At 48.5% G+C, this 15,766-nt stretch overlaps 1 non-coding gene across 1 annotated transcript; it reads right to left on the reverse strand.

The window, feature by feature from the left end:
- Nucleotides 1–2,828: 2,828 nt before the first annotated feature.
- Nucleotides 2,829–2,900, reverse strand: Trnac-gca (transfer RNA cysteine (anticodon GCA)). Its single transcript has one exon. It is a non-coding gene; the product is annotated as a tRNA-Cys (tRNA).
- Between the last annotated feature and the right edge of the window lie 12,866 nt (nt 2,901–15,766).

Consider the following 15,766-nt stretch of genomic DNA (forward strand, 5'->3'; position numbering starts at 1 on the left):
GGTTTACCTTTATAGGTAACTTGACCTTTTTCCTTTGCAGCTCTTAATATTCTTTCTTTATTCTGTATGTTTTGTGTTTTGATTATTATATGACGAGGAGATGTTTTTTTTTTTTTTTGATCCAGTCGATTCGGTGTTCTGTATGCTTCTTGGACCTTCAAAGGAATATCTTTCTTAAGGTTGGGAAAGTTTTCTTCTATAATTTTATTAAATATACTTTCTGGACCATTGAGCTGTACTTCTTCTCCTTCTTCTATCCCTATTATTCTTAGGTTTGGTCTTTTTATTGTGTCCCAGATTTCCTGAATGTTTTGTGATGAGAATTTGTTGGTTATGCTGTTTTCTTTGATCAGAGAGTTTATTTTCTCTATGGTATCTTCAGTGTCTGAGATTCTTTCTTCTATCTCTTGTAATCTGTTGGTGGTACTTGTCTCTGTAGTTCCTGTTCGTTTATCCAAATTTTCCATCTCCATCCTTCCCTCGGTTTGTGTTTTCTTTATTACTTCCACTTCATTCGTCAAGTCTTGAACTGTTTCCCTTACCTGTTTGATTACTTTTTCTTGTTTCTCTTGGTTTTCTTGGGTATCTTTGAGATATTTATTCATTTCCTCTACCTTTTTGTTTGTAATCTCTAATTGATTATGGCAGTTTTTCACCTCTTGTTTAAGGTCCTCTATTATTTTCATATAATTCACTTTTGAGTCGAATTCTTCTAATTCTTCTGGATTAGCGTGTACACTTCTCATTTCGGGATTCCTGGATTCTGGTGATGTCACGTTGCTTTTCAAGTTGTTGGGGGAATTCTTGCATTGGCGCCTGCCCATCTTTTCCTTCAAATGGAGCCAGGAGAGGCCTGGTGTCTTGGATCAGTCTTTGCTGTGACTAACTCTCTGGGTGTATCTCCTCAGTGTAGGGGCAGGAACCGTTCCCTTGCAGATGAACTCCTCAACACCAAAACAGGGATGCCTGGTATTCCAATGACCCGCGGAAAGAAGGGCAAATGCAGGGGGTAGGGCGGGGTCGAGTAGAACACAGGCGACACTGCAGTACAAGCTGGAGGTGCCTGCGCTCCCTTTCAGGGGGGTTACTGAGGCCTGCCCGCTAGGCAGGCACTCACTGCTCTGGTTGGGTAGCCTTAGTGTAGGGGGGTTTGTGCTCTCTACTGGGACAGTCCGCCCCAGGATAGTACACACTCACCAGTCCAGATGGAACTTCTCAGCACCTGCACAGGGACTCCTGGTAGCCCCGATGAACCGGGGGCCAAGGGAAATGGGGGGCAGGCAGAGCCGGTCCAGGAGAGCACAGCGGACACTGCAGCCCCAGCGGCAGGGGCCCGCGTTCCCTGGCGGGGACCTTGAGGCCTGCCCTCAAGTCAGGCACTCACTGCTCTGGGTTGGTAGCCTTAGTGAAAGGGCAGGAAACTGTTCTACAGCAAAGGACCTTGCAGACAAGGCAGGCTTGGGGGTGGGGGTGGGGGCGCGTGTGTAGGAAAGAAAGCCCTGCAGCAGGAGCTGGGGGAGGGGCGTTTGTGCTCTCTACTGGGACAGTCCACCCCAGGATAGCACACACTCACCCTTCCAGATGGGACTTCTCAGCACCTACAGAGGGACTCCTGGTAGCCCCGATGAGCCAGGGGCCAAGGGAAATGGTGGGCAGGCAGAGCCGGTCCAGGAGAGCACAGCGGACACTGCAGCCGCAGCAGCAGGAGCCTGCGTTCCCTGGCGGGGACCTTGAGGCCTGCCCTCTAGTCAGGCTCTCACTGCTCTGGGTTGGGCAGGAAACTGTCCACAGCAAAGGATCTTGCAGACAAGGCAGGCTTGGGGGTGGGGGTGGGGGCGCGAGTGTAGGGAAGAAAGCCCTGTAGCAGGAGCTGGGGGAGGGGCGTTTGTGCTCTCTACCGGGACAGTCCACCCCAGGATAGCACACACTCACCAGTCCAGATGGACTTCTCAGCACCTACAGAGGGACTCCTGGTAGCCCCGATGAGCCAGGGGCCAAGGGAAATGGGGGGCAGGCAGAGCCGGTCCAGGAGAGCACAGCAGACACTGAAGCCCCAGCGGCCGGGCCCGTGTTCCCTGGCGGGGACCTTGAGGCCTGCCCTCAAGTCAGGCACTCACTGCTCTGGGTTGGTAGCCTTAGTGAAAGGGCAGGAAACTGTTCTACAGCAAAGGACCTTGCAGACAAGGCAGGCTTGGGGGTGGGGGTGGGGGCGCGTGTGTAGGAAAGAAAGCCCTGCAGCAGGTGCTGGGGGAGGGGCGTTTGTGCTCTCTACCGGGACAGTCCACCCCAGGATAGCACACACTCACCCTTCCAGATGGGACTTCTCAGCACCTACAGAGGGACTCCTGGTAGCCCCGATGAGCCAGGGGCCAAGGGAAATGGGGGGCAGGCAGAGCCGGTCCAGGAGAGCACAGCGGACACTGCAGCCGCAGCAGCAGGAGCCTGCGTTCCCTGGCGGGGACCTTGAGGCCTGCCCTCTAGTCAGGCTCTCACTGCTCTGGGTTGGGCAGGAAACTCTATTCTCTTCTTTCTTAACATGATCATTCTTCCTCCTAAATTCCATGCGCTTAATTACTAGGATTCTGTCTTCAGGCTGTGATTGATGTAATCAGCCACGCTTGAAGGAGAGGACAAGAGAAGTACCGGAGAAGAAATGTCACAGAGATCAAACTATGGCCAAAGACAGAAGAAGGTTCCAGATGAGTTGTGAACCTGTTACTCTTCAGTAGGGTAGAGGAGGGACAGGTTGACAAAGGGGAACGAAGGATGGCTAAAGATGTTCCTAATGAGGATATTCTTAAATCAAGAAAGCAAAAATAAAACACACAAGGGGGCACCTGGATTTGAACCAGGGACCTCTTGATCTGCAGTCAAATGCTCTACCCCTGAGCTATACCCCCACCTGCTTATTAATGTCTCACAGGCACTCAGAACCTGCATGGCCGCTCCCTGACTGTTTACATCACAGGTACACTTGTCAGTGCTCTGCCATCATCTGCCTCCTCCTAGGAGGCCCAGCCCTGAGCTCCCTCTGCACATGACTGCCCTGTCCTCATGAATGACCAGCATCCTCCTGCCTTAGATCCTAGCTGAGTCAGGGGCAGTAAATTCAGCCTTCTCCAACCCAACCAAAGGAGCCACATGCGAACACACTGACTGCTTGGCTGACCTTGGGAGGTGAGTGGGATATGGGAGTGGACAAAAGGGAAAGTTCTCTGTCCACTGAGAATTCCTTGGTCAGACTCTCGGGAGGGACCCAGGGTCTGATGTGTCTTGAGCAAGCTCTATAGACAATTCGTCACACTATTGGGTGTACTCCATCCCTGATCTATACTCCCGCTGTTACCAGTGTACGCAGTTATTAAATTTCATCTGTGTGGTGATAAATTCTGACTATAAAGTTAAATTACAGATGTTCTCAGACCTACTTCCCAGAAGCAGCCAGACCTGACTGGTGAGATGCCTTCCTCAGCTCTGCAGCTTTCCGGGTCCATCCTTTTTCTATAATTAATTTTTTTCTCATACAATACATCCTACCATCAGTGTCCCTCCCTCCACTGCTCTCAGTCACCCCACCACCCCTCCCATCCATGAGAACCACTGCTCCTAAATTTCCCTTCAGGAATGAGCAGGTCTCCCAGTGATATCAGCCACACACAACATAAGAAGATGCAATAAGATGAGGCACAAACCCTTGTATCGAGGCTGAACAAAGCAACCCAGTAGGAGAAAAAGGATCCCAAGAGGATGCAAAAGACTGAGAGACACCTGCACTCCCACTGTGAGGAGCCCCAAAAACCCTAAGGTTAACAGCCACAGCAGGTATGCCCAGGTGCTAGCACAGGACCCTGAAGGTCCATGATTGCAGCATCAGTCTCTGGGAGCCCCAGGATCCCCGATTAGTTGATTCTGGGGGTGTGTTCTCCTAGTGTACTCCAACCTGATGCCTACAATCTCCCAGACACCCTCTCCTCCTTCCCTGAAGACCGAATGGGCCGTCACTCAGGGTTGTCACAGGGCCCCAGATGGCACTGCCAACTGCACCACTGCAGGTCCCTCTCTCCCCGCACCACTGCAGGTCCCTCTCTCCCTGCACCACTGCAGGTCCCTCTCTCCCCGCACCACTGCAGGTCCCTCTCTTCCTGGTACAGCAGCTGAGCAGGGCTTTAGCCTGTGAGGATGAAGCAAGAGAGCAGTGACTCTGGCATTCTCACATGGGTAATGTCCACAAGCCACAGAAATTTTGGCTCTTGAATTTGTCTCCTTAGTTCTGAACACCTGTTCACCAGACATGTGGAGGAGAAAGGGAGGTAATTTATAGTCTGGATTTTTTTTCTGGTCCCTGGACACCAGCTGTTTGTAAGCCTGATATACCTGGAAAATTCAGATGAATTCTCCAACATAGCCCTTGCCCTCTCGTTAAGAACTCAACAGAACAAGATATACAGGCTATACATAGGAGGAGTGGAGACATTGCATAAAAATAGGAGGGACGTGGAGATTGTAGTAAGAGATAGGAGGCAGCCATCCACCCACATGATGACCTGGCCCATATCCTCCAGCTCTGTTGAGAGCCATACATAAGTAGAAAGAATGGAAGAACATAGGAGAACATAGAAGAGAATGTGGATGAGGACTCCTTGGGTCAACAAATAAGCTAGGTGTGATCTGAAGTAGCATGAACAGGAGCTAATAGTGATTTGCATGCTGTCTTAGTCAGTGTTCTATTGCTGTGAAGAGACACCATGACCATGGCAACTCTTACAAAGGAAAACATTGAATTGGGGCTGCCTTACAGGTTCAGAGGTTTAGTCCATTGTCCTCATGGCAGGAAGCATGGTGCTGGAGCGGTAAATGAGGGTTCTACATCCGGATCCTCGGGCAGCAGAAGAGAAAGTCTCTCAAACCACAAAGCCCACTACCAGTGACAGACTTCCTCCAACAAGACCACATCTCCTAATCCTTCCAAATAATTCCACTCCCTGGTAACCAGATATTATGAGCCTTTGGGAGCCATTCTCATTCACACCACCACAAGTGCAGAGAGTGAGAGAAAGAAACCATGAAGGGAAGCCTGGGTCTTTGCCGAGTAGCAAGAAGAACAGGTGCACAGGTATCAATCAGTTCACTTTCGGACCTGAAATGATCCACGTAAGATGGTTACTGACAGCCACACTGCCTGAGCCAACTATAGTTTTTAGTTCTTTTATTAATAGCCAGACCAAGAGTGGGCTCATGCCTCTGAAAAGTCTCTTGGTCCCAAGACTGAGGAGATAGTGTTTTTAAAGACAAATCCACAATTACATCAGCGTTTGAAGCGGGGTGCATTGGTGAGGGATTTGGGGTGACCTCGCGGCATCTGCTCTCTTTGTAAAGCTCAGTGGTATTAGGTACTTGCACAATTCATTTAGACCGTGGTCACGGTTGTGCAAAGTCCCCAAGGCACTGCTGAGGCAGATGTGACTGCTGGGGGTAGAGAGCTGAGAAATGACCCGGCAGGCACAAAATAAAGTCAGGACAGGGTGCCATTACCATAGTCATTTCATTCCCCCATTAAAAGTTGCCTTTAAACCTTTGAATTAGACTAAGGGGTAAACACTCAGTCTTGAGGATCAAAAAGCTTAACTGAGGCTGTCTTGTTTGGTGAACAATTTACTTCATTGGAACAGGGAGAAGAACAGCTATCCTGTCTGCCAGTGGCTCAGCCAGAAATAAGAGGTAACCTTCTCTAATCCTGAATGAATGTACACTTGGGGAAGTACAGGAGTATTATACAGAAATGTTAAGGTCATCCAGTGGAGGAGACCAGTAGTACAGGTAAACCAATATGGTGATTTGAAAGACAATGGCCCCCAAAAGGAGTGGTACTAGAAGGAGGTGTGGCCTTGTTGAAGTAGGTGTGGCTTTGTTAGAGGAAGTATGTCACTGTGGGGTGGGTTTTGAAGTCTCTTTTGCTCAAATTTAACTCAGTGTGACACAGTCTAGTTCCTGTTGCTATATATCAACATTTAGCGGCTCCTTCTCCAGCACCATGACTGCCTGCAAGCCGCCATGCTCCCCACTGTGATGATAATGGACTAAACCTCTGAAACTGTAAAATGACACCTCAGTTAAATGTCCTCCTTTATAAGAGCTGCCATGGTTATGGTGTCTCTTCACAGCAATAGAAACCCCAAGACAACCAAGATCCTGTTGTTGTTACAGGGTAGAGATTCAAGACTATTCAGTATATCCAAAGTCTGAATTGAGAGACTATATTAATCCTGGAGAGAAACAATTCTCACAGAACAGCCTCAAATGCATTTTTGGGAGCTTTTAAAAAAGACAAAGAACACATTAAAACTACACCCTGGATCACAGTCGCAGGGGAAATGAAGCAAGAAAACCGCTTAACAGAAGTCAAAAACATGCAGTTAGCTGGAACATTTTGACCCCCCCGTTTCTAGAACATGGTTGGGTGATTTCCTAGGTGTGATTGTTTGAATAGGAATGCTCCCATAGACTCACATGTGTGCATGATTGGCCCATAGGGAGTGGCACTATTAGGAGGCATTGCCTTGCTGGAGTAGATGTGGCTTTGTTGGAAGAAGTGTGAAACTACTGTGGAGGCAGACTTTGGGTCTTATATGCTCAAGCTACACCCAGTGTGATACACAGCCTCCTGCCAATCAAAATGTAGAACTCTCTGCTCCTTCTTCACCACCATATCGTGTCCCACCATGACAATAACAAACTGAACCTCTGACCTGTAAGCCAGCCCCAATTAATTGTTTTCCTTTATAAGAATTGCCATAGTCATGGTGTCTCTTCACAGCAAGAGAAGCCTAACAAAGACCCCCATGAGACTTTTTCACAGCAGGGGTAGAAAAGATGGGGAGTTCAGTTTCAAGCCAAAGCAAAGATAGCTCCAGCTGAGACACGATGGAGGACCTGTGCCTTGTCACACTGTGGGAGCTAAATAAGCTTCTGAGTTGGGAGTAACTGTAAGACTAGTATGACAAGAGACGAAAAATGGGGGACAGGAGTTTTATTTGTGTGAGTCTTAGCCTGAGTGGATCTGGTCCAGTTGAGATAGATCATTTCTAGTCCTGGTCTGGAACAGGCTTGGCACAGGACGGAGGAACCCAGCAGTGATCCCATCACCCTGGACTATAAGTTGATTCCATCAACAGTGACTGAGCTCTGCACAGGTCTAATGCATGAGCAAAGCTAATCAAAATGTCAAGATGGCAGTGTGAGGCCCTTTCCAGGCAGGTGTCAGGTTTGGTTTTTTGGGGTTTTTTTTGTTTGTTTTTTTGGGTTTTTTTTTTTTTGCTTTGTTATTGTTTTTGTTTTAACTTTTTGATGTATACTTGGTCCCTGGGTTGGAATGAATGATAGGGTACTAAGAAAGGATCCAGAAGGATGTCTCAAACCCTAGAATGGACTGTAGTCTAGACCTTTTGGAGAGATGGGAAATACTTTAAAAGAAACTTATTGCTAATGTTTTAATATGGTCTCTTAAACTGGGCAACAAGGGTAGCGGCCTTTTAAACATAACCTTATAGCGATAGGGGATGAATTTTGTCTTGTAAGGAGTGCATTGTGCTCTAAGAAGGTCCAGGGATAAAAGATTGGGCCTATTTTCAGCCGTTTTTATTAATTTATAAGAGTGGACTTAGTAGCCTTCTTCATGCCTTTGACCTGTCCAGAGCTCTGAGGTCAGTAGGTGCAGGGGAGCTTCCAGGTTACATCAGGGCCTTCCTGACCATCTGAGATATGGACGAAGGAAGGGAGGCCCTTCTCTGATCTAAGGGGAAATCCAAACCTGGAAACAATCTTGTGTTAAAGAGTCTTGCAGTTTTTTCTGGGTAGTTAAGGCTTTTGCCCATCCTGAGAAGGTGTCTACAATCACTAACGCACTTACATCTGGTATGAGGAGACTTTACCCAAAGTTGACTTTGTTTTTAGCAGGGGCTAGTCTTCTCAGACAAATGACAGGGCCTCCTTTTGTCCCTTGCTTTGGGTTGACTTGTATGTAGGAGAGATGCTGAGAAGCAGCCTGGGTGGCCATCTCTTGAAAACACAGCATCTGGTACCTAGAAGATAATGACTCAGTCAGTCTGGTGGTACCCAGATGTATAGTCTGGTGCAACTAATGCACCAGAAGGCCTCCAATGGCCTCAGGGAGTATCATTCTTGAGGCCAGCAAGATCCACCGTTCATTTTCCACTCTTAGGAGGCTTTTCACAGCACGGAGCTGTTAAATTCATCTTTCCTTACTAGTATAGCGGCTGTGACTATGGCACAAAAGCAGGATGGCCAACTAGAGGCCACCGGGTCTAGATGCTTGGACAGAAGGGCTACAGACCTCCACCAGGGTTCCAGGATCTGAGTCAAAATACCCTTTGCATTGTCCCAAGTCTCATGAATGAGAAGGTGGAACGGTTTAGTGACATCTAATAGGCTCAAAGCTGGGGTTCAGCTTAGAGCCTGTTTTGGTTCCTGGAGACCTTATTCCTCTGTTTCAATTCATTTCAAAGGCTGGTATCCCAATGTGACAGAATAAAGGGGTTGGGCTATTTCAGCAAACCCAGGCATCCAGAGCCTTAATATCCTACTGCCCCCAGGAATTGCCCTATCTGCTTCTTGATCTCGGGGATGGCTTCCTTCCAGTCAGCACTGAGACTGTCAATTGGCTCAGTCCACAGACTGACTCACTGGAAATGGAATAAAAAATCCTTAAGGCACAGGACTTTATAGACTATATATGTCTTGCAAGAGACTGAGCAATGTGTATGAATTTGGGATCATAGAATGAATTATTTCAGTCCTTTTATTTACTTCCCAGAGATCCTGGGCTGGCCAATAATCTGAGGTCCCTGGTTAATGGACAGGCAGGAAAGGCATATTCAAAGCCGACTGGCATAGGGTAAGGATGTTAACTTCTCACAGCCTCTTGATATGGGGAGTCTAGACTTTTGCTTCATAGAATATTGCCGGACCATTTTGAGTGTGGGTGTAGCCAAGAGATTTACCACAATGGGTGGGTGGTGTGCTGCCATGCTTGGAGGAGGTATCTCAACCATACCTTAGGAAACTGTTGTTTCAAGTCCCAGAGCAGGGGTCCCTGGGTCTGGATTTGTTTCTGCTGTGAAGTCTGGAAGAGCTAAAGATGTTCTTCAGATGGAGAGGCAGCTAAGCTGAGTTGGGAATTCTTCAGACGGAGAGACAGCTAAGCTGAGTTGGGAATTCTTCAGAAGGAGAGGCAGCTTAGCTGAGCTGGGAATTCTTCAGATAGAGAAGCCGTTAAACTGAGTTGGGAGGCGGGGGTAAAGAAAATTTTAGTTTTTGGGGGGAGTCAAGGTGATGATGGTGCCTAATTTTTGAAGAAATTTCTGCCCAAAATGGGGAACCAGCAATCTGGGATCACCATGAAGGGGTCACCCACCTGTTTGTATCCTGGACTAACTGGCCTCGTTGAATTTTTCAAAACAGAAACTTCTGTACCACCATCTACCAAAAACTTGGCCACCAGTCGGGTGGCCTCCACGGCTGCAGTGACAAAGGGCTCTTGAAGGCCTAAGAGGGTAGAACCTGGCCCCTTCATTTTGATTCAGTAGCATCTCTTTTTCAGTCAAGAGGGCCATTGCTTTCCTGGGTTTGGGACGGATTGGATGTTCTTTCCTCTAGGGTCCCTTTTCCCTGAAACAGCATGGCACATTGATCTCTTCCCAGTGGGTTCTTCCCCTCTTTTTTTGGGGGGGGGGGCAGAATGTTTTCTCTTTATTGAACGTAAGTAGTGCAAGCCGTAGGAATCTTGGAGTGAGCAGACTGGGAAGCAGCCAGCATGTGTGTGGCTTAATCACAGGCATCGTGTTTTTGTCTTTTCTGTTTTGGTTATTATTAACTTTTTGGGCCACTTTGATGAGCTGAGAGGTATTTATCCCTGCAAATTCCTCTTGCTTTTGAAGTTTTGTTTTTGGATGTCCAGAGTTGATTGACAAGCTAAATTTAATGCCCTAGCATTTTATGGAGTCCATGGATTAAAAGAGGTATATATTTGGGGGGGATTGTAATTGTTTGAGAAATGCATCCAGGATACTTTTTGAGCCTCTAAAACCTCAGTAGTCTTAGACAAATTAGTGAGCTTTTGAGCTGCACCCTGAATTCCAGTCACAAGGTACCAATGAAAAGTGTCCAGGACCTAGGTGTAATGAATTAAGTAAAATGCTACAGATCCCCCGAGTGATTGCAACAGCAGAATCACTGCAGGTCCCCAGGTGGCTGCAGGGGGCAGCGGGTCCCTAGAGCAGCCAGTCCCAGGCAGGGATGAAGCAGTTCCCAAGTGGCTGCAGTGGGCCTCTAATGAGGAGAGACAGAAAGATGGGCACGTCACGAGACCATGCCCCAGCTGAAGGTGGCTGGTCCCAGGCAGGGAGCCACGTGGCAGGCAAGAGACAGAGACATGGATAGGCATGCCATGCAGAGGGAGGTTGTATTTTATTTAGTGGGTTATGGAAGGGAAGGGGGAGAGGGAGTAAGGGAAGAAGGGGGAAGAGCAGAGAGAAACAGAGAGAGAAAGAGGGGGAAGGGGAGAAGTGGGGAGAATGGAGCGAGGCAGAAAATGCCTCTTCGGGAGGAAGTGAGACAGAAAAGAGAAGGGACTCAGGCTGGATGCTGAAGATCAGCTTGCCTCAGCAGACAGGTGAGGGAGTGGGCGTGGCTTGTCTCTTAAAGGGACAGAGCAGACCATTACACTGGGAACTGCATTGGTATTGGGGTCCTAAATGGGGAGGTTGGATGGGAAAGTTGTCTCAGCATCTATACCAGTGACTTGAGGCCAAAAATGCCTTTTCCCCCCTCTGTTCCAAAATGTTCTCTTTTCTCTGAAGTAAAGAGTCAGGGTGTTAATGACAATATAGGAAGCAGTGGGTGTGGAGGATGGAGTCCAGGAGGTCTAGTAGGGATCGGGTCTTCTCAGACAAAGAGGGGTCTGAGTCTTCCTACACAGGTCTGGAGGAGAAGGATCATACATTGGAAAAGGGTGATGCCCTTCCTCATGTCATTGCCTCTGCCCCAGGAGGGAGCAACATTTTGTGCAATAGAAAAACAGGCCGGTGACAGGGATCCCAGCAGCAAAGTGAAGCAGCCTGCCCCCATCCCTGCTGCTGCCTCTGGTGGCCCAGGCCTCAGGGCAGAGGGGGAAAGCAGCAGCTTCCTCTGGGGGTCCCAGGGTTCAGCTCTCTGGCTGACACAGCGTGGCGGGGTGGGGAACCATAACCTCCAGCAGGTCCTCCGTCTTCTGGACACAAGTGAGCATCTGGGCACCCAGGATCAATCAGGGCAGGTGCCCAAGGCAAGTGTAGCCTGGACCCGGGGGCCCAGCGTTAGCCGGCAATGGCACTCCACTTCACACCCTGTGTCCTGTCACCCCACACACTCCAGTCAAAGAGGTGCTGGGAGTGGGGCATGACTCCAGAGGCGGGCTGGTATGACTGGAAATTTCCTTTCCTGGAGATGAAGAGTCTTTTTGGAAGGCAAAAAGATAGCTACTAGCTAGGCGGTGGTGGCATACGCCTTTAATCCCAGCACTCAGTAGGATGAGTCAGGAGGATCTCTGAGTTCGAGGCCAGCCTGGAGAAACCCTGTCTCAATAATAATAATAATAATAATAATAATAATAATAATAATAATAATAATAATAGACAGCTAACAACAGTGTACAGAAGTTGCCACCTAGTGGTAGAATCCAAAGAAACTGGCTGAATTTTAATCAAGTCAACAGAGCAAGTATCCCCAGCTCCCCTTTGGGGAGAGGAGACAAAACAAAAACACCAGCAACTAAGCCAAGAAATTAAATAAAAAACTTCCTGGGCCAAACTTGCCCATCACACATTCATTCGTTTATACAATTAGCTTGCCATTCATTCAAGCAAAAGCGAAGCCTTATCTCTGCGAGATGCAGAAACAGGATACCCGGTCCTAATTTAGCGTGAGAGGACTGGGGTAGGATTTCCTGTCAGAATTCTTCTCCCCAGACAAAGTTTCCAGACCCTAAGGGGACTCCCTGAATGGGCACACCATCCACAATCTCAAGGAAGGTCCCTTGGGCCTATCCCCCCTTAATCGGAAGAAGAGGACTCCACCAGAAAAATGACCTATCCCTCTTAGGGGGTTTCCCGTTGGGTCTGTCACTCTTAGTTACAAGGCCGTGGAGCTCCTCCTCCTCAACCAGAACCAGAACTGAATGCAGTATACAGACCTAGTCCTCCTCTGAGAGTCAGGAACAAGGCTGTCACTCCACACCTCTCCGGACTCAGTGAAAGGAACAGGGCCCTGGAACATCTGTCAGGGTCACCTCCCCTGCAACCTCTCCTGGCAGTGAAGGCCAGGAGTGAGGCTGTCCCTCTGAGCAGGAGTGAGGCTGTCCCTCTGAGCAGGAGTGAGGCTGTCCCTCTGAGCAGGAGTGAGGCTGTCCCTCTGAGCAGGAGTGAGGCTGTCCCTCTGAGCAGGAGTGAGGCTGTCCCTCTGAGCAGGAGTGAGGCTGTCCCTCTGAGCAGGAGTGAGGCTGTCCCTCTGAGCAGGAGTGAGGCTGTCCCTCTGAGCAGGAGTGAGGCTGTCCCTCTGAGCAGGAGTGAGGCTGTCCCTCTGAGCAGGAGTGAGGCTGTCCCACTGAGCAGGAGTGAGGCTGTCCCTCTGAGCAGGAGTGAGGCTGTCCCTCTGAGCAGGAGTGAGGCTGTCCCTCTGAGCATGGCAGATTCTCCCTGGGGCCTCCAAATAAAATGATCCATGCAAGATAGTTATTCACAACCGCAGTGACTAAGGCAGTTAAAGCCAGTGCCTCTAAAAAGTCCCTTTGCCCAAGCTGAGGGATACAGTGTTTTTCAAGAAGGGGGAGTTACATTAGTGATGGACTTGGGGCAACCTAGTAACTTCTGCTTTTTTTTTGTAAAGCTCAGCAATATTTTCTTTAGTACATTTGGACAAAGGTCATGGATCAGGTCAAAAGTGTTGCCAAGGTGAATGTGGCTGTTGTGTTGTGTGTGGGGGGGGGTAAGAATAAAAATAAACCAGACCGACACAAAGCAAAATTAATCATTTAAAACCAGATGGAGATGCCCAGATGATGGTGGAGGTTGAAGAGATGCTGCATGACAAGAATTTTCCTGGAGAGACGCAATACACACAGGCACACGCGCGCGCGCGCACACACACACACTCACACACACCTACTCATCACAGATAGGGAGTCCATGACAGACCAAAGCACAGATATTACCAAAGTCCAGTTTGGTGAACCAATGAGTTTAGTTGGAATTACCTGCAGGATTATGGGTGAGAAGTTAGAGGAGCAGAAATGACTCAAAGACAGACATCGGGGTGATAGTTCACAAAAGCTGGGAACCTGGAGCATACTGCACAGCCTACAACCTACAACAGGCTGGAGAGTGTTCCCCCCCCCCCCAAGTGAGTCAAACCTCTTCCAGGCAAGTTAGCTAGTCTCAGAGTCTTAACAGCTTGGTTTGTCTGAAAATGACCCTCACTCACCTTTACTACTTACTCTGGGAGAGAGGGAACCCAGTGTGAATCTGGTCAGTTTCAGGAACTTCCTGAAACTATTCTGAGTTTCTTATCTGCTGCTTCAGGAGCTTCCTTGCAGGATGAAATGTTTCAGTATCAGAAGAAACTGCCACACAACAGTCCACTCCTTCCTACAGCTCTTAGACTCACTCTGACCCCTCTTCCCCAAAGTCCCTGAGCCTTGGAGGCCATGGCTATCGACACTCATCTGTGTCACGGCTACAGCCATTTGTTCTCAAGAGCTTCACCAGTGGCTGTGAGTGGAGGCTGACAGCAGAGGTCTACGGGTAAACACAAGGGTTTGACAGGTGCATCACATCCATATGGTAAAATGATAGAAGTTACTTCCCCATTGAGACCTATAATCTCTCCAGCCACAGGGTTTATAGTACTGGACATGAAACTCCCTCTTGTGGAGCAGGCCTTTGATAGTGGAGCCACTATTTTACAAGCAGGTATATCCTGTGCGGCACTGGGGTCTTAATCTAATCACAGTATGGCCTCTGGGAGTGTCCTTTTCCACCCACATAGTATAATTTCTGATTTTTTTTCTTTCACTGGGCCCAACCCCAGTAGGGTTGTAAGGTAGGTGTGAGTACCATTGTACTTGGTTGTCTCTCCAATGGCTTTCCACGTCTGCAAAACACTCAGAAATTAGCACTATATCATCAATATAACAAAATCTTTATCCATAGGATAGGCAAGACAGGGCAATGTCCTGAGTCACCATCCCATAATGGAAACATTCCATCCATTTGTATCAACCACCTCCTCCACAGATCAAGGCTGGGTACAGAGCATGCAGAGAAGGCACTAACTTAATTAGCTTTCTGTAATCCTCAGACATTCTCTGAGCCATTATGCGTCCATATCCTGGAACTCTTCCATGGAGCCTCCCTACATTTTTCCATACCTGATGAACTCAGTGGGCCTAACCTAATCTGCTCAGCCCTTCCCAGGGCCAAGGGGTAAGGGTCTCTTTTCTCCCCTGCTGTACCTGCTGGAGCCCTGGGTCTGAGAGGTTCTGGGTTAGCAAGGTAGCTGTGGCTTCCCATTCACCTTACCTGGCTGTTGGGGGGGTTCCTGGCTGAGCAAACCATCTTCACCCCTAGCACAACCTTTACTAGAGGGAAATGTGCCCTCCTTGACCTAGGGCGTGGAACTGTCCACTCCTGGGTCAGGCTTGGTCATCTTCACCTGTGTTGTTCTAGCTTCTGTGACCCACCCCTGGGCTTTAACACCACCCAGAAGCTCCTCAGCACACAGTTTAGCTCTCTATCTGTGTTTTCCAGGGGCTCCAGCTACATCTTGCCTCATTTGTCTTTGAGGAACCCAGACAGACCTCTTCCTCTGCTTTCCTTTTCATCCTCGAGGCTACTCTCGAACTTTCCAGACGCTTTGCTTGCTGCCAAAGCCCTTCCAACTTTACACAGATCTTGTCCCACCAAAGGCCTCAGCTAAAGCTCCATACCAGCCTTGATGTCCCTGCTAGGTTAATCTTTTCTTTAACCCCTCTGTGAACATATTTCCATTTGTCCCAGTGAACTGGGGTTCAAACACAGCTTTCCTTATTCCTAGTCCCTTCAGCAATGCCTTTCCCCCATCTATGGTTCTCCATTCCTAGACATTGATGGGAACTTCAGACAGAGATGGCTCTGATACATCAGTCTATCAGGGACTGATTTTGCTCATGCTGTCTCAGCACTATTTTGAGTCATTTATCTTCTGTTTTAAGGAACTTTCTTGAAAGGTGGGGATGTCTCACTCTTGGAGGAAACTGCTACACAAGGAAAGTCCTGGCTAACACTAGAAATATGAGGATCACAGGTACACAACATCCCCAGGACAAAATGAGGAACACCCGATGGACTGCATCCTGAACCTTTGAATATTTACAAGTTTACAAGCAAAAGGGGCAGAAAAAAAAATGGGCAGTGAAGTAGAAAGATCATGATGAGGAAAAGAGTGAGAGCCCTCAAGTCAGTGGGGGCAGGTCCTCTAGGAAGTGGTTCACGACTAAGAAAAGGCCTCAAGTGATTGTGGGAGGTGAGCAAGGTGATGGGCAGCCAATAGTGCTCTCCTGAGAAGCACCATCTTCTCTGAAAGGTGGGTCCTGCCATGTTCCATGATACACCTGTACTTTATCCCAATGCACAAACCTGACCATAATTACTGCAAACTTGAGCCTTTAATATCTGTCTTA

The sequence above is a fragment of the Chionomys nivalis genome, chromosome 1 (assembly GCF_950005125.1).
Source record: "Chionomys nivalis chromosome 1, mChiNiv1.1, whole genome shotgun sequence".
NCBI lineage: Eukaryota > Metazoa > Chordata > Mammalia > Rodentia > Cricetidae > Chionomys > Chionomys nivalis.